We start from the raw sequence: 19,143 nt of genomic DNA on the forward strand, positions 1-19,143 counted from the left end.
ATGAATATTGCAAATTTATTTGAATCTTTTGCAATCTATCTTTACATAGAGAGAGATATATTTTTTCTTATAACAGAATCAGAGATTCTAGAAATTCACATAAACTATTAATTATTGGGGTTTTTTTGTTGTATTTCAAATGAAAAATAGTGTCAGAAAATATTATCCTGGTTTATGCTGTACAATTAAAATAGCAGTATTCCACATGAAGAACTCTCAAATCTGTGCTACAATCTTTGTCTAAGCCTCTTTTGGTGATTACTCAATCTCTGATTAAGAAGGGGAGCAGGCACATTGGTGGTCCACTTAACATTAAGCAAGGTTTTTTTGCAAATGCATTACCCTAAACCCAGACCAATTGTGGTAAAAGTTACTAAATCTATGTACAATTAAAGCAATTGTATGGAAGGGTCTTGGTTTTGTTTTTAAATCCTGAGTTGTAGCATTAGATAATTTTCTTTTTAATGCTAGATACAAAGCATTATGAAGACAGTTTTGAAATATATGAAATTATTTTCAGAAATTTGCATCTGAATGTAATTATGGACCATACACAAAAGCTTTCATTTGGGGAAAAAAATAGAAACACCATGATTTAGATATTTAAGAAATAATAACGTATTTGTCATCTTTTTATATAATGTTGCTGCAGTAAATATACTGCAATATTTTTTAACTCTGTGTGTTTATGCATAACACAGGGCAAGAAAAGCAGAAAAAATAGAATCAGAGAATTGTAGGACATGCTTTAGTACTGTGGTGCTGTAGGCACTGCACTTTTCTTTGACTGAAGCTCCGTGTGTAAAGAGCTACATGTGGAGGTTTACCGCAGATGACTTCCCACTGATAGTAAAGAGTGTAACAACACATATTCAAAGGTATATGATTCTGATAACAATTTATTGGTCACGGGGTGTGAGAAGACACATAGTAATAATCAGGGGAGACCATTCCAGAATGACCTACCACTTAGAACTCCAAATAATCTCAAACGGAGGAGGTGATGTGGAGTAGCAGTAATTTGCAGTAACCAAGTAGATTGGAAAAGGAAGAAAAGATGCAGTCTATTACTCTGGAGGTTCTGTCTTAAAGGGTTTGATAGCCAACCATCTTGTCATCAGTTTAAAAATTCAGAAGAATATAATAATAGCAGCAGAAAATGATGGGATCTTTTTTCTTGGAATCATAGGGAAAACCTATATCTTTCAAAGAATATTATTTGGGGCAGAGGAAAGGCAGATTTATCTTCAGTAAAATGATTTCAACAGTCCTGTTACACATCTGCTATATATTATGAAGTCACACACAAAAATATATTCCCTTCCCAGAGACATACAATCCATGGTTTTGTTGCAGAAAAACCTATTAGGGACAACAGATCAGAACAGGTAAGCAGTAAGGGAACGGAACTGTGATTAAATATGTATACTCCTCATATTACATGGGCATGCACAGTTAAAGTGATAATTGAACTGAATAATGACTGTGTCTTTTTGCCATTGGGTATTTTACTCATGCAGTGCTTAATACATTAATTTCTACATAAATACCACAACAAAATGGACATTTCCAAAAAAGCAAAATAAAACAAATCAAAACAAAAGGCCAGTGCATCTGGTTCACTTGCAAGCGTGATTATTGTATACATTAGAAACTCAAAGTTTAAAAACAAATTAATTGCATTTTCATATCACAATTGAAAGCACCTTCTTCCTGGTAACACCTGCACAGAACAGAACACAAACCTACCTTCAACAATGAGCTTGTGAAAGAATATTTCTGTAAATAGTCCAAGTCATATTTTTTTGCTCATTTTACTTCTTATAGAACATTTTGATGGAGGTCAACATCCCCGTAAACTGAGCTCTGCCTATATATATCTCACAGTTGCTGGGATAAAGGAGCAGTGGAATCCATGGGGAGTTGTCATCCATTTCTACCTCTTCTCTATTCTTTCTCAGCAATGACAATCATTATGTCATTATTATGCCCTTGGAAACCTTTTTTATAAATAACATTATTAGATTTGGGCAAAATGTCTTTCCCATTTGCCATTACTCAAAAATTATTTTTTTAATCTAATCCTAAATGAGGCCAAACATCCAAATCTTTAAGAAAATAAACTGTCCATACAAAGTAATGCCATTTGTTCTTTCAATATGTTGAAAATCTTTTTCCTTTTTTCCAAATTAAGGCTTTAATTAAAAAAATCAGTTTAATTAGTTTATGTCTTGGAAAAAATATATTCAAACAGAAAACAAATATTTTTGCTTTGAAACCAATAAAGTATTTTTGCAATTAGAAAATCCAAAGCAATATATTTGTCAAAACTAATCTTGTAAACAATTTTGTTTTCAGCAGATAGGCATTTTCTGCCAAGAACCACTAGGTCTTGTGCAAAGGTTTTGATTATTTTGATTAAAATTTATATTTTAGTGACAAATGATCTCAACAAGTATTGTCATTAATTTGTGTGACTAAGAAGCTGTAGAACTGAAATATTTTCTAAATTAAGAGTTCAGATGGTTAAGCTTCAGTTCTGTGTGTTGAGTAGCAGATCTCAGAAGCAAGATGGTATGGGAGTTGAAAAAAAATCATGGCTTCTTATTTATTAGTAGAACCAAATGTCAATGGCAAGGATTCCAGGACCATACAAAAACCTTAAGCAATCACCTTCCACAATTTAATGATGGAACAAAATTAAATCAGAAGCAGACTAAGTACTTAAGATGTCTGGTATATATTACTTTTGGTTTAAAGATAAAAGACTCCAAAGTCCCAGAACTGTTCTGCCAGTGCCCAATAATAGCTACATTTTCTGTTTCTAGTTCAAAAGTTTTTAAGACCTAGACAAAGTTTTGTCATCACAGATGGCAGAGAAATAGGACAATGCTGGAAATGGATATGATAAGAAAAGTCCTATATGTAAGTATATACAGGATTTGCTAGGTATTACAATATGACCCATGTTTCAGGGTTTTATTCAGATGTTCAGCACAGAATACATCCTATGAGAAGACAAGTATGCTTCTCTTGTAGGAGGTGCAGCATAGTTCATTTCTAATAGGACCCCAATTTTCTGCCAGACGTCAAGTCTGAAGTTCAGTTTGAAACTAACATACCTAGACTTGGAAGCCTTTAGATAACATGCCAACAGTGAACTATATGCTAGAATCTTATCATGTTCAAACAGTGAAGCCTAGACCTCTATGCCACTGCAGAAGGGCATGAGGCTTTCACAGATCATATGTTGTACCTACAAGCCTTTTGTAAATGTTTCAAATACCCTGTGTCATTTTAATAACAAAAGAAACCTATACATAGGCATGCGTGTCTATAACATATATACAACCTCATAAATTTAGGTATCTAAAGTTGAAGCTGATTTCTACCCTGAATAAGACACCAGTTCTCCAGGTACATCTAGATCAAATGGGTATAGGAGAACTTCTGGGTAACAAACTATCATCTTTATCACTGCCAGACTCCCCACAGATGTACCTAAAAGGCCAAGAGTGTCGTAGAACAATCCCTTCTGGCTAGCTAAATCTAGAATACATCATCCTTTCCATGGCATGTGTTCACTGTCACTCACACAGCTTAAAAGGTCATAGTTAGCTGAAATGGTGGTGACTCAGGTCGAATCCTGACATAAGCAGTGATGCAGCAGCAGCTGGAGACTGCATAGTGAGACCATAATTGAAGGCTCTCTCTAGGCACCTCTCCTTAAAGAAAAGGGATGCTGAAATCCCAGGTGATAGGAAGAACAAAAATCCTAATTCCTTTCAGCGTAATCACCTCAACCTATGAGTGGCATGTACTGACAAGAAAAGTGAATAAGAGATGGATGGAAGGGACAGTTTATCTCCCTGACTAGTAGGGAAACATTGACAAAAGACACAGTGGACATGACTGAATTACTATACATGTAAACAGAGAGATGCTTAATCATAGGTACTCTTAAATCAGTCCTTTTCTTTTATTTCCCCCCCCCCTTTTTTGCCTTTCCCTTTCAAGTAAAAATGTCCTCAAGGGAAAAGTATTGTTCTGTTATGTTCCTGGAAAGCCAGAGTAACAGAGAACTCTGAAGTACTTCACCTTGACTCTGGTTCCTGCAGAAAATGCTTAGGCGTTCTCAGTAGAATATGCATAAGGGAGAATGGGTAGAAGAAGGGAACAGAGAGAAAAGAAGACAGTGATAAGAGGACAGATATAGTTCTCAGTTTCCTCACCACTACAGTATGTGATCCTGCAGATGACCGACTAATTTAAGGTAAGGAAAAGCCAAACCCACCACCAACAAGAAAAGGAAACCCAAACAGCTTGCACACACAAAAAAGTGACTGTTAACTACCCTCTTTGGTGTGCTTCATTGCTTGCTTATTGCTTGCAGATGGGATAGAGTGAATAGCATTGTGATTTTTAGTAAAGGAAGTAAGAATACAGGTTAATAATGCTCAATTGTAGAAAACAGCATAACTAGTTCTAGATTTTAACCACTCAAGATTTCCTAGCTTCCATCTGCAAACCACGAAAGAACTTAGGTATTCCTCATTGTTTCAGTAGATTTGGTCCAGACCCTTTAGCACTGTGTTGTGGTTTAGCCCCAGCTGGCAGCCAAGCGCCACCCCCCCACTGGGGTGGGGGAGAGAATCAGAAGAGTAAAAGTGAGGAAACTCAGAAGTTGAGATGAAGACAGTTTAATAGGTAAAGCAAAAGCTGTATGCACAAGCAAAGCAAAACAAGGAATTCATTCACTACTTCCCATCGGCAGGCAGGTCTTCAGCCGTCTCCAGGAAAGCAGGGCTCTGTCACATGTAGTGGTTACTTGGGAGGACAAATGCCATAATTCCAAACGCCCCTCCCTTCCTTCTTCCCCCAGCTTTATATGCTGAGCATGATGTCATATAGCATGGAATATCCCTTTGGTCAGTTGGGGTCAGCTGTCCCAGCCGTGTCCCCTCCCAGCTTCTCGTGCACCTGGCAAAGCATGGGAAGCTGAAAAAGTCCTTGACTAGTGTAAGAACTACTTAGCAACAACTGAAACATCTCAGCATTAACAACCCTGGTTTTATCACAAATCCAAAACATAGCCCCCATACTAAGTACTATGAAGAAAATCAACTCTATCCCAGCCAAAACCATGACACATTGAAATATTAATAATAAGTCTGCAGACTGGTGTTTAATTTGATTTCATAGATCAGTTAGGCAACCAAGGGAGCAGATAATTGGATAGTTGCAGTCTGCCCTTCGCTTTAGAGGATCTTTTACAAATCCAATAGACCACTTATTTCTTTTGGATTTAGTGGCTGAATAATTCACTGTAAAGAATAATTTTCAGATGTTCTTAAATAACTTCTCAGAGCCCTTTAAGCAGGGGAAGCTGGTAGCAAAGAAGCTATCATCTAATTCATGTTTTAATGCAACTGTACGTGTTGATGACCATATAAAACCTCTCAGTGGCATTGACCAGGCTGTCTCAGATGTCATTTATCTTATCTAACATGTGCTATTATGACTGGCTTGAATACTTTTGTTCTCTGTCCCTCCAGCTGATTTCCTGGAAGTTGGGCTATCGAAGGAGGATCATAGGCTCATTGCCTTTGGGATTCACTCCCTCTTGTGGCAATAAGTCACAGGCATTGATATGGTTTACACACTTTGCATCAGGGTTTTTTAACTGTTTTGTTGTTGTTATTGTTGTTGCCTGAGACAATGGTTATGCCAGTATTTGGTCTGACAGTTGTAAAGAGAAATGTTACACTATTTTCACTTTCAGTATTTGTTAGTGTATGTTCACACATAATATACATATATTGATAGTGTATATAAAGCAATAAATAGTCACATCACAAACATTTAAGTACAATGACTCATTCTAAAGCAGAGTAGAAAAAAAATCTTTCATTTTAAAGGCTTTTTTACTGCTACTGAACTGTTTTATCATTTCAGTGACAGTCTGCTGCAGATTCTCCATAAGAACATATAAGCCTTCATGATACTGGATGTGTTTTGCAAAGGTAGTGCATGCATTGCTGAATAACGAGGTACTTAATATTCTGCAGAATGTCAAGCTTTTCAATTTGTGACACACAGGTTACTTCACCGTAGTGGATAAAGTTTTATTTTTAAGTACTAGGAATTAAAAATAAATTGGACACTAGATTATGCTTTAAAATCACAGTCTATTTTAAAAAGTTTTTGATGGAACTATAAGGTTATCTGGAACATCCACTAGAATGGGTAGGAGAATGGCTGTACGCTAATGCCGGAGGTGTGGGCAAGCGGTGGGTGTAAGGGTAGAAGCAAGTAACTTACAAAATTAATTGGTTAGTGGTTAGTGTGCCAGGTGGATCCCAAATCATGTAACAAAATGAAACAAAAACTATCTTCATCTGAGAACTTAATTTTTTTGTAGTGAGAGCAGACTAGAAACTGGGTTCAGAGGCTGAAGGAGACGAAAGAACCTCACCTGTTCCCTCTGCCTACACTGTCCTTTCCCCATTTATTTTCCATATGGCAATATAACGCAACTGTGGTCACATTATATAACTTCCATCAGGAGTGGTAAGATCTGGGAAGTAGATTGTTCATTATACAAAAGTAATTGCAGAGTGTAAACTATGTATACAAAATGCAGTACACAAATAAAAAAATAAACTGAAAAATTTTGAAACAGGTCCTCGAATATTCTATGTTCTCAGCACACAGAAAGTGAATATAATACAGTTGTGTTTTTTTTTCAAGAGTGTTCCATCCTCTATGAAGGAGAATTCTGAATTTAAATATTTTAGAGGACCTTGCTGACAGCATAAAATGTGTAGTGTATGCCAAGTTTTAAGGAGCCTGTAAAATGTTATTCATTGACTTTTTTTCTTATGTGAGTTTAAAACTTGCAGAGAGACTAAGAGTTGAAAGTACTAAACTCCTAAGAATTAAACATACTCATAATTACTTTTGGCAGTGGTGTTAAAAAAAAAAAAAAAAAAGCACGCTGCTTCTCTTGAGTTGGAAATTGAACTCCTGCCTTCATATTCTTTTCCAATTTTATGAAAAAAGTGGTTAAGAAGAGAGGAATCTACAAGACATCCTTTAAAAGATTATGCTAAATGTTTATTAACAATGTTTTTGATGTAAAGACTGGAGTATCTGTGGGAACTGCTCAGTTTAAAAAAGCAGCAGGACAAGAACACCTCTGAAATCCAACAAAGTACCCAAACAAAATAAAAAAGCAAAGAAAAAGTGCAACCAAAGAGTGGCAAATGGATTTGTTGTCTAGAGACAAATCTGAGCACAAACTAGTGCCATTTAAACTAATGTACTGTAATTGAACTGCAAGCTAGATCCAAAAGAACAATTGAATGTTAAGTGAGATCCCTAAGAACACTAAAGAGATTTATTAGTGAATTTACAATGAATGCTGGATGAACTGATAATGATAAAGTCCTCAATTTCTCCTAGTAAATGGCTTCCAGATGTTCACTGCTCCCATTATTGTAGGGAATCCAAAGACCCATGGACACATATGAGGACAGATTAGTATCTTTTCAGACTATTTTAAAGCAAACTACTTCATCAATAGTGTAGATGCCGGCTTTTTCTAATATTTTTGTTCATCTAAGGTTCACTACATAAGGATATTTATGAGCCTGAAGACATAAGTATGTTCTCATTGGGTTTTTAATATAACTATATCTACTTTTTAAAAATGTCACAATGTACCTGTCTGCATTGCAGATACCCAATGTAATTTAAAAATCTGGAAAAGAGATGTTACTGACTTGTATGCAACACAGATTTCATATATGTGAGAACTGAGAAGGATCTCAGACCTGCTGGGTCTTGTTTGTACCCAAAGTCCTTATGAAAACTTGTTGTCTTCATTACTGTGAAGTACTTCCTTCTTCAAGTGATAGATTTATAGTTAGTAATTGATTAAGTCTGAGATTGCTTTTATGTAAATTTGGCCATCAAAAATGAAATGTTTTGTCTTAGCTTTCTGTGTAGACAATGAAGAGACACGTTCTTCCAGAGGGTGTTTCTGTCTATCCCAGAACAGATATCAAAGGCAATGGTGATTAATTGCTTTTTGGGAGTTTGTAATTTGCCTTCAGAGGGTCTTAGCTTCAGGGACTACAGAAGGAGCCTAGACGATTAGCTTGACACCTAACTCCAATCATTACCACTATATGAAAGGAATCATACCCTTAAATTATTACAAACATTACAGTGTGAAGGGCCACTGATCCACCTTCTTGACTCAATAACTGGTCTCTGACAGGAGCTTACAAGAGACACTTGACAGGAAGACACAAAAAATCAAGCAGTGGACAGCTAAAGAACAATTTTTCTGTACAGAACTTTTCAAGTTGATTAATTGGACCTTGGTTTATGTCTTCAAGTAACTAGATGAATATGAAATCCTATCTTTAGATGTTAAACATATGAATTTTCCCTGAAGATGAAGAACACAAACCCTGAGAATAGAATTTCAGCACTTTGTTTAAGTGTAGTTAAAGAACTGTGCCACCTCTTTATAAAACGGGGAACTTCTACTGCTCTGACCTCCACCACAGCATAGCTCCTGGTGATGAATGAACTCTGTCGGGGCAGGTAGTTCAGTGTTGCACTTTGCCTTGGAAATACAATGTGACCACACTGCTCCTAAGGCAAATATTATTCCCTCAGAATACTCTGCTGCAAGTTGTAATTTGCACATTCCAACCAGTCATGCAGTGAAAAGTTAAAGGGAACCTTGTACAGGAAATCAAGCACAATGGGTTATGTTTTGTGCTACACTGTTCACTATTAAGCACTGGAAAATAAGACGTGTATGATATGAAGAGAAATCCCATGTGCATTTGAATACTACTTACACTTTTCTATAGTAAATTAGAATGACATAAAAGGAAGGCTGGAGTATTCATAATGTGCAAACTGTCATTTGAATTATCCTCTAAACATAAGTAGTGTCGTTGCACTAAAACAATGGTATAATTACATTAGTTTCATAGCAGTTATAATGTATATAACCTTGGTCAATGTTAAATAACTATGAAAGGCAGTAACTTATGTACTGACACACTATGCTCCATTGAAATAAAAAACTATATTGAATACTTGGTTTGTTTACCATTATTGTTAGGCCTATTATTAATTTAAGGTGACATTTATAATGAATACTGTTAGACTACTCCTTGAAATAATGCATGACACTTCTTAGATAAATAATCTGTCTATATTGTATTTACAGAACTAAGAAAGCTGTAAACCGTTTTACAGAATAAACGAAAGGCTAACCTATGTTTTGCTTTCAGGGAGTCCCTTGCATTACATTTCAGAGATCCATTTAAGAAGTAGATGATCACACAACTCTTCAAACTTTGTATTTTCAGAGGTTCACAAGATGAGTCACCAACAATTTTTTATTCTTTTCTGTTGCATTCTTTCCATTCAATGTTCATCAGACATCTAGCATCAGGCTAGACTTTTCTGGAGGAATCTTGCACAGAAGTTTCAGTTCATGTTTTTAGACATTGCAGAGCTCACAAACCTTGAACTTCCATCAGCTTTCTCTAAATATAAGGAAATGTCATGTGTAATAGTCCAGCTGACTTCCATTGACATGCATAAATATGGCATTATATTCTTATTTTAGACACTATTTTTAATTTCTTTTCTCTCCCTTTTCAGCAGTGTTGATGTGATCCTGAAAATCACAAGGTTGACAGAGCAGTGACAGGGTGTCAGAGCAGTGGCACAGGCTGCCCAGGGAGGTTGTGGAGTCTCTTTCCCTGGAGACACTCTAAACTCGCCTGGACGTGTTCATGTGCCCCCTGCTCTAGGTGTGCCTGCTCAAGCAGCGGGGTTGGACAAGATGATCTCCAGAGGTCCCTTCCAAACCCTGCCATTCTGTGATTCTGTGGTTCTGTAAAATATACCCCATGCCTCCATTTTCGAACCAACGCTATCACCACAATGATCCAAAGAATCTATTTCTAAACTTTACCAATCTTATATTGCATTGCAGGAAGCGTTTATTACCTTTGAATGCAATGAGTGGAAGATGCCAGGCTTATTTTCATAGAGACAGATGGTGAGTGCAGACACTGCCATCCATCCTACCTTTCTATGTAGGTCTTTTTGCAGAGTGTGGCTTGAACTGCTGTTATTACTCATTCTTGGGCATTGGAATACCTCACAGCTAACAGTAAAGAAGGGGAAAAAAGCCAACAATGAATTTCAAGTAGCACCTCTTGAAGAAATCCAAATATTGTAATGTGTCTTCCACCCGGCTCCTGCAAAATTGTTGTGGCTCTGAGTTGTCTCCAGTGCTGTACAATGTTTAGAGCTGAGACTCAAAACATTCCTTCAAAGGCTAAAATCCAGCTGGAATTGATATTTTAGTTTCAGGGACTTTAATATCATTTTACCTCTTGTTAGCCAGAGGAAATGAAATGCATTGATCATATACTTAAAGCATATCACTTAATCCAAAATGTAAATATCCTTGAAAAAATAATTAACAAGGTAATTTTATACCACTCACTTCCAAAAAAGTTTTATGATTAAAAATAGTTTTTTAAAAGTAAAATTATTTTACTGGTTTATATTGTACTAGTTTATATGTGTATGAAATTAGTTAGAGTCAAAAAACTCTACCTATATTAATAAACTTAACAGGTCCCTGCCTTGAAATAAAAATTGCCATTAAAAATGTAGTTATTTTGAAATTGGGCCAAGCAAAATTTTTAAATTAGAGAAGTGGCATTTTGTTAATTGGTATGCTCACATTAAGTATTTAAGTTGATAATTAATTATTTTCTATACTCTTAGTTGAAACATTACAACATACTTGGTTGCTATTTAATTAGAAAACACATTAATTATATATTAAGGTCTTCATTGTTTATATACTCAAGTCTCCTCTTTGAAGGGAATTCAGTGGTAAAAATGCTAAGGCTTAACAGAGCATTCTGGCATGAAGATGCAGCAACATCAATGTTGTTGTGACTTCCTGTGATTTGCATGGGCTAAGCACGGATCACTGAACAACTTTATGAGAATTTAGACTGCCATATTCAGATGAGTCATAAGAACAGGCAGCTCTCACAATATTCAGAATGTGTTACGTATACTTGCCCAGACACAGACAATGTGTAATCATACAGAAGGATACTGTATTAATAATTATCACGGAACACCCTTAATGCATAATAAAGCTAAGGAAACAATTGGACAGGAAGCAAATTACCTGCCATCAATTTATTCTGGTGTGGTCTACTCCAATTTTCTGAATATTTATTGAAAAAAAAATTAAATGTATAATAGTAGTTGTTTCAGATATATTTAAAATATTTCGCTCTTCAGGGAGGTTATTAATTCTGGTAATTTCTTCTCCAGCTATACACTGAATTCTTTTGTAAAGGCAGAAATAAGTTTAAGTAGCCTGGAACTGACAATATGCAAGAAAATCTCTACACTAACATATACTGAACTAAAGAAGAAAATTGGAAAAGAAGAAACAAACAAGGAAAAAAACTGACAACACCCAAACCCACAGAAATCTCTTGGCAAGATGCAGGATTTATGAGGGGTACAATTCAGAAATATGCTAGCAGAAAAAAAGAAAAAAAGTTCAAATTGTTTGTCAGACATAAAGGTATCATAGTAACAAATAATTTTTTTATTATCTCAGGCATTCAGAGTGTGTCACACTGAGGTTAACTTCATAACAGACTTGAGTCAAGGCTATATAAGGGAAAAAGTTATATTTTCTCAGGTCTATTGTTGAATCTTTTTCATTTTTTACAATGTGTGTACAGTCCTTTGTTTTTCTATTTTCATTCCTATATTTTCTGATCTCGTTTCAAATATAACAAGATATCAATCCTAGACTAAACATGTTAGGATTCCTTTTCCCTTTGAGATCCCTCTAGTTCTGCTAATATTTTTCTGTGTTTGGATCCCAGCATTTTTGTCATCTCTGCCAGGAGACGGGGGAGTTGGTGGAACTTGAAGACTTGTTAGCTAGACAAAATTTAACTGAATTCCAATGCAGAGCCAATTCCCTGCTTCTTCCTATGGCTGGGGAAGGATGATGTATTAACTGATATTGCTATGGTATGCGCACAGACCCTGAAAGACAATCCTTAAACACATGAGAGAAGAAGTTCTCAAAGTAATTCCCTAATGACACAAAAATACAAAGTCAGGAGGAAGAAGTACCAAAAAAACCAAAGAGAAAATAAAAGTCATTTTAAGTTTTAACTTACACACTAAGTTCAAAACAGCTACCATATGTGAAATCCAGGCTTTGCCTAGAAGGCAAGAACTATTTTGTTACTGACTTCATTAAGATCAGAATTACACCTCCCAGTCCTGATTTAAAGGAAATTTTTGAGTTCAGTTTTAATTATATCTTCCACTGAAATGGAAGTTCAGCCAAGTCTGGGTAGATTTTCCCTCAGGTGCAGTTAACTAATTTGTGCCAGAAATCCACACAATTCCAAAGAATTTAGTACATTTTTATATAATAAATATTCTACTATATAACTGGTAATTATGGAACATAGATTAAAAGAATATGATATCAGAAAGGATGCTGATGCTCAGCAAGCTTGACTTCCCACAGCTATCTCCACCAGAACAGCTGAGAGTTGGCTCCTGGAGCAGGCATGATCCCTTTCTTATTGCCGTGCTGGCAGGGAGGGAGGCAGGTGGGAAGAGGTAGGGAAAAGTACTTTAGGAATAACATAAGTTCTTGGGCCAATTCTACTTTGCTGAAATTATATACTATGGCAGAGGTTCACCAAAGCTGCTACCAGGATCTAATTGGCTGAAAAACCATATTCACTTTTGTACCAAAATTACAGCTAGTAAAACAGGAACACTTCTATTAACTTCAAAGTCCGTCTGTCCCACAGATTATAGTATGATAAGTGTGGATTTACATCATGCTGGCCACTCTTATAACATTCATATGCATCCTTGAAACTGCATGGTAGAGGTGCAGTAAAACACCCATCAGCCAAAGAGAGTAAATTGCTGTACCTCACATTTGCTGTGAGAAAACGAACCAGAAAAGTGGTTACTTCTCAGGAACAGCTAGACTGACACAAATTCACTACTTACCTCACTCACAGTAACTTTCCTTACGCTAGTTCCTGTGGGCTATGAATGGGCTTTCTCATATTTACATAAATATAGGGATTTATGTTTTGATTTATTATGGATATGTTTCAACAGATTCTACACCAACTGCATTGGGAACCTGGAATTAATTGAGTTAAGAGTGAAATTCAATCACCACTGTGTATAAAGCAGTGAAAGTGATGGATATTAAACTCTGTCAGGGACATACGATTGTAGTACTATTGTACTAGAGAATATTTCTCAGTGTTATTATGCAGGGGAATTAACTTGTCATTATACACAACACCCTTCAAAAATGTTTAGAAATTAGTGAAAACTGATTTATTTAAAATGTAAACAATGAAAAATGTGGACAGAAATTGAAATACATTAATGTGACTTCCAATTACATAAATGTGCCAGGTGCTTTGTTCTCCCCTAGGATATTTCTGTAATCACAGGTGACTAGGATGGCATGGAGCAGGTCTTTTGCTACCTGGAGCTTTATATCTGTGTTTGTGATATGAGTTGCTTTGCCTTCTCGTTAGCTGATTTAATAAAAGCCTGTAGAAAATAAAGTCCTGATGTTGAATTTGTCCCAAAAGATTAATGAATACTGGACATTTCATGACCAAAACTGTTTTTTATTCAAACTACCAAGCTGAAATATGAATATATAAACCTGTTTCACTATATGAATCTAAATATTTCTCTACTGTACTGTAAACATATATGAATTATGACATGAAAAATCATGTTTCAGAACAGTAATGCTTAAAATGTCATTTCACTTTTGGTGAAAGTTTTTACAAAACCAACTCAAGAGACATGCATATATGCCTCAAGATAAAACAGCGTAACTCTACCTTTCTGAAATCAATACAAATACAGAATAATAACTGTCTTTACGTGCCACAGTGTGTGGTAGATATCATGCCAGATACAAATGGCATCAGTTTTGTAGGTAAAGGGGATCACTAGAGACTAATCCAAGAAAATGCACTGTTCATGTAATGATAATGAGTATCCAGTATTATGGTTTCCACTGTGCAACTTCAAGGGCATATGTTAATTTTGAAGTTGTACGCAAAATGGTTTTTAATAGTACCTAAAAATATTTTTCTTTCTTTGTAATCATCACTGTTGAATCAAAAAATACATTATTTCATTCACATTATCTCCTTCTGTAGTCTTTGAGAGAGATGAAAAAGATACAGACAAAGAACTGGCAATATGATGACACCTATTATATTGTGTATTATGATAGGCGTTACCAAAACACGTACATTAGAAAACAAACATTCTTTAATCAGGTTTGTCTGATGCTGGTATAACGCTGTGAACCAAATGTCAGGTTTGCCAAATTCCTTATTACCATCAGGAGGAAATACAGTTTGGTGAAGGCGGCTGATATGATATGATAGGAAACCTTGGGTGGGTGTCCATGTCATGAGGCCACCTCCACTGCCCCACTGAGGTGCACTGGGGTGCCTTTGGACCTTCCATTTCATTACTATTTCTCTATGAGGCAGCAGAGAAGGAAGGGTGTAGAAAGGAATTTGTGTGAAACTTGGATTCCAGACCTCAGTCTGCCAGACTCCTCTGAATCAGATAGTCCAACATTTCTAGTCTTAACATTTAGAGCAAGGCTTGGTGAGTTTGTTTAAGAAAAAAATATCTGGCAGATTTAAAAGGATAATACTGTTAATATTCAGTAATTTCAGCAGGAGCAATTACAGAGAAATACATATACACAAATAAGATATAATACTAATCTGAATTTACAAAATAGATGCCTGTGTCACATACAGATTCACAGAGGGAAAGAAGACAGAGGAATATTTACAGTGTAAGAGAAAGCAAGATGTAAAAAACAAAAGCCAGCTGCCAAATACTCTTCAGGGCTGTAAATATATGACTTTGCCAAGTTTACAGCTGTTCATAGAGGAAAAGCATGATGAGAAAATTTATCAGCAAACAGAAACTTTCCAGAGAGGAACATTAGTAGTCAGCAGACAATCTTGACACATAAATGTGCACATTATAGGCAGAAACTAAAGAACCTTAAGTTTTCAAACCAGAATTCTGACACAGGAAATAATTTTTATATTGCATTTTTAATACTTAGTTATACTGAGGTCCTTTTTAAACATCCAGGACACTCACAGTATCCCTAGTGGCCATCAGCTACCACAAAATCTCTAGGGTTGGATTTCAGTTCAGGTAAAAAAACAGTCTTTGTCAAGGACATAGGAATCTAGATTGCCATTATCTTTCTTACAAAGCTGTAGAAAGCAGAATATAGAGACACTTCAAATCTGTCAACATCTGGGTAGGCAACATTCTTGGAAAGCCCTAGGAAGCCCCAAAGTGGCCTAAAGCCAACCTAGTTTCCTTTCTTGATATCCTTGATCCAATCACAAGAACAGTGTGAAAATTAGACTTTTTTTTCCCTGAAGAAATATTTGGCTACAGTTTTGTTATCAGTTACTCAAGGTATTAACCATATCTTTGCATTATATTAGGAAAGCGGTATTTCTGTTACTCTGATTCTCATTACTAACAGACGCTTCATATAATTCATGATGACAGAAGAGAATTAGCTCTGTCTTTTACATTATTTCTTGATAAAGGGGTTGCTCCCACTTATAAATGAAGCAATTTTAAGATGTTCTTGTTTATTCATTTTGCATTCTATTTTGGCAATTTAAAATAACCTTGCTACTGCATTTACTAAACAGGACTGACTCTTTACACTTGACAACATGGCTTACTGTAAATGAAAATCATGCAGGATGTAAGGGTAGTATAAACTGATGAAACACCACATATGATGAATGCTGTGTAAGATATGCTTTACAAATACTAAGAAGTCAGAGTGAAACTCAGTTTTAGTTGAAAAAAAGTTTAATATTTTGTTCCACCAAATTGGAAGAATGTTTAGTTCGTTTCTATTTGCTGACCATTTTGTTACGCTGGATTTAATCCTTTTCAGATATTCACATCTGAACTTCCTCAATATTACTTAAATCGAGTGCCATCATTTTACTGCAGGTAAGTTTGAAGTCTAAATAACTTCTTACGATTGCTCTGTCAGACATTTATGTGTCAGTGTACATGTCTGTAGTGTTCATTATTGTTTACAGCATCTTCTGAAAAGCTTCAGACCACAATGATTTTATTTTTTGTTTTATGCTTTCCATTTACTGTAGCAAACTGGAATTTCCTCTCTTCTCCCTATTTTTATTACACAGTGGAACCTCTCAGTGTTTGCAGGGAGTAGATAGGTCTGGAAAAGATAAATCTGTTGCTTGACTGTTTTAATACACCGGTAACGAAAAGGAGGTGTTTGCACTTTCAAGAATTTTGTACTTGACCATTTTCATGCTGTAGAATTCCAGAATGTCATGTATTCATCTGGAATGATAAATAATGATGTCTACAGAGACTGAAGCATCGACAAGAAGTTCAGCAGTTGAGTTTTTACAGCTCCTACTCACAACAAAAACACCATAAGCATCTACTTCATTTGACAGACAGGAACAATAGAGACTAAAAGAAAAGGAAGTAACATTAGGGTCTGCCAGAAATATCAGCTCTGTATATCCTATATCTACATAAGCCTCCAGAGTCCACTAACCAAACTGCAGCTGAATGAATACAGTTTACACAGATGCAGAGAGGAAAGCCTAGTGGTGACTAGCAGTGATTCTGGGATGGATAAAATCCTGCCTGTATCCTGCATCACAAAGAGAATTTTAAGGGATTATAGAGTACAAGAGCTAGGGACAACAAATGAAGCAGTCAAGCGGTAGAATTTAAAAAAAAAGAAAAAAAACACAACAAACAAAAAAGGACACACAGATAAATATTTGTGCATCTACATGGGCAGTTTGAATCACCTGTTGTTTTGCTTCCAGGTCCTGTTAGTCCATTGTCCATACTCTGTACACCTTAGACTTCTCCCAGCACAGACAAAATGGTCTCTACCCAAGCAGTGTTTGCCAGTGGTTTGGTAATCAGATCAGTTTACTGACCAGTTCAGTAAGTAGTAGGGACATGACTGTTGCATTTCTGTTCCTTTTCTCCACATCAGCGATATTCCAACAAATCTCACATTTCACATATCTTTACACTTTTCAGGTCTACCTGTACTTGTATTTTTCTCATCCTATCCCACTACAAATAAACAGGTTTCCTGACATTAGTTGTTATTAATAATTTTTATTCATAATGTGCCCAAGACAAATTTTAAAAACACCTAAAAGTTGTTACATATTGCATATCCAAGGCAGTTATAGATAGGATAAGAAAATCCTTGGCAACTGATGCCATGCACTTCCGGATATTTCAGCTTATGAAAGGAGAACTGGTCGTATTTCCAAGAATCTCTCTAACCATATTCAGAAACGCAGGTAGGGTTTGTTTGTTTTGTTTGTCTGTTTTGGGTTTGACTTTTTTTTTTTTTCTGAAGGGGTTCAGCACAGACCCAGGAGTTGCCATATGAAATTAAAATAAAAACCTTAAAAGTCACCTACATTAAGAAGCTGAGGATCGGTAGGATCACGTAACATGCAAGAAGACAAACAGTAACTTATGTGTGTTGAAGGGACTAAGCAGGACTAGGACAAAGGAATGAGCTCTGCAGTGGAGTCACCCACACTTGGAAATTCATAAATAATTAAATTATGGCACAATTGTAGTCTTTGCATTCTAGGATTTTCCCCACCCTGCTCGGGAGTTAGCTCAGGCTGAGGACCATTCGTAATAAACAGCACACAGGTGGTCATTCTCTTCTGGAGAACAAGAGAGTTTCAGAATATAGACATAAACTTTTACATGACAGTTGTCCAGAGGACCAGGAAAGGATTCTTGACTAATTTAATTTACTGATAAAACCTCATTGTTACCAGTGAGGTCTTGACTAATTCTGAGAACTCTACTTTTGTGGCTTTTTCATACTGACAACTGTAAAATTTTTATCCCATTGATGGCCATAACTGCTGAATTTAGTAGAATGTCTATAGAGATGTTATACCAAGGCCTGAGAACAGCAACAGAAACACACTATTTTTAGGATAACTAAGATTTCCAACAGCACCGTCTTTCAAAGCTCAGACTGTGCTGCTAATACCTAACAATCCACAGGACTTTCAGTTTACTTCATCACAGCTGATTATATAGACTTTTTATATCTATGTCATATGCAGGAGATCAGTATTTAAAAGGAAGAAAGCTAATGGTATTAATTTTCTGGTACTACAGAGTAAATAAACACACAGAAAAAAAGTAAGAACAGAGCAAAAATTCTTTCTATAGGTCTCATTTTCACCATAAAACTACTACATTTAACAGGCCCTCTTTAAAAAAAGCTTATTAAATTTCATAATTTAACTTTTAATATTCTTCAGCAAAAACAAACACATTATAGATCAGGCTGACATGAATTTTTAAGGTTTTGGTTTTGTGGGTTCTTGTTTTTTTGTTAAGTAATTTCTTTTTATAAAAATGTCCCAAAGTAAGAAAAATAAATAAAGCCCTGTAACCTTTGTAGCAGTGACATACGAAATTTACTTGAACTTTTTTTTTCAGTAAGTGAGGATTATTCTTTTCAGTTACTGTTACTTTGATACATTTGGTTAAACTTAAACAACAAAGAATGAAAAATATTTGCTGTAAGTTCTGACCCTTGTTTTTCACACTGCCTTGACAGATCAGAAACAGGAAAAGATTCCTGGAAAATAGGTTGCCAAATTATAAGCTACCTCAGAACTTTCCTGTAGCATATCTGGGAACCTAAGGAAATTTGGTCCTCTGAAAGCACAGAGAAGGCTGCACTACCACAAGCAAGAAAAAGAAAACTATGGAGAAGAACACAGGAAAGATTGGAGATACAATAGTAGGAGTAACAAGATGATGTTGATACATAAGATTACTGACTTATTTTTTCTTGGTGTTAATACTTTTTTAATCTTGGAAGCAAATAGTCAGCTATAGTTGGTTCTT

This window comes from Phalacrocorax carbo, chromosome 3 (assembly GCF_963921805.1).
Source record: "Phalacrocorax carbo chromosome 3, bPhaCar2.1, whole genome shotgun sequence".
Lineage (NCBI taxonomy): Eukaryota > Metazoa > Chordata > Aves > Suliformes > Phalacrocoracidae > Phalacrocorax > Phalacrocorax carbo.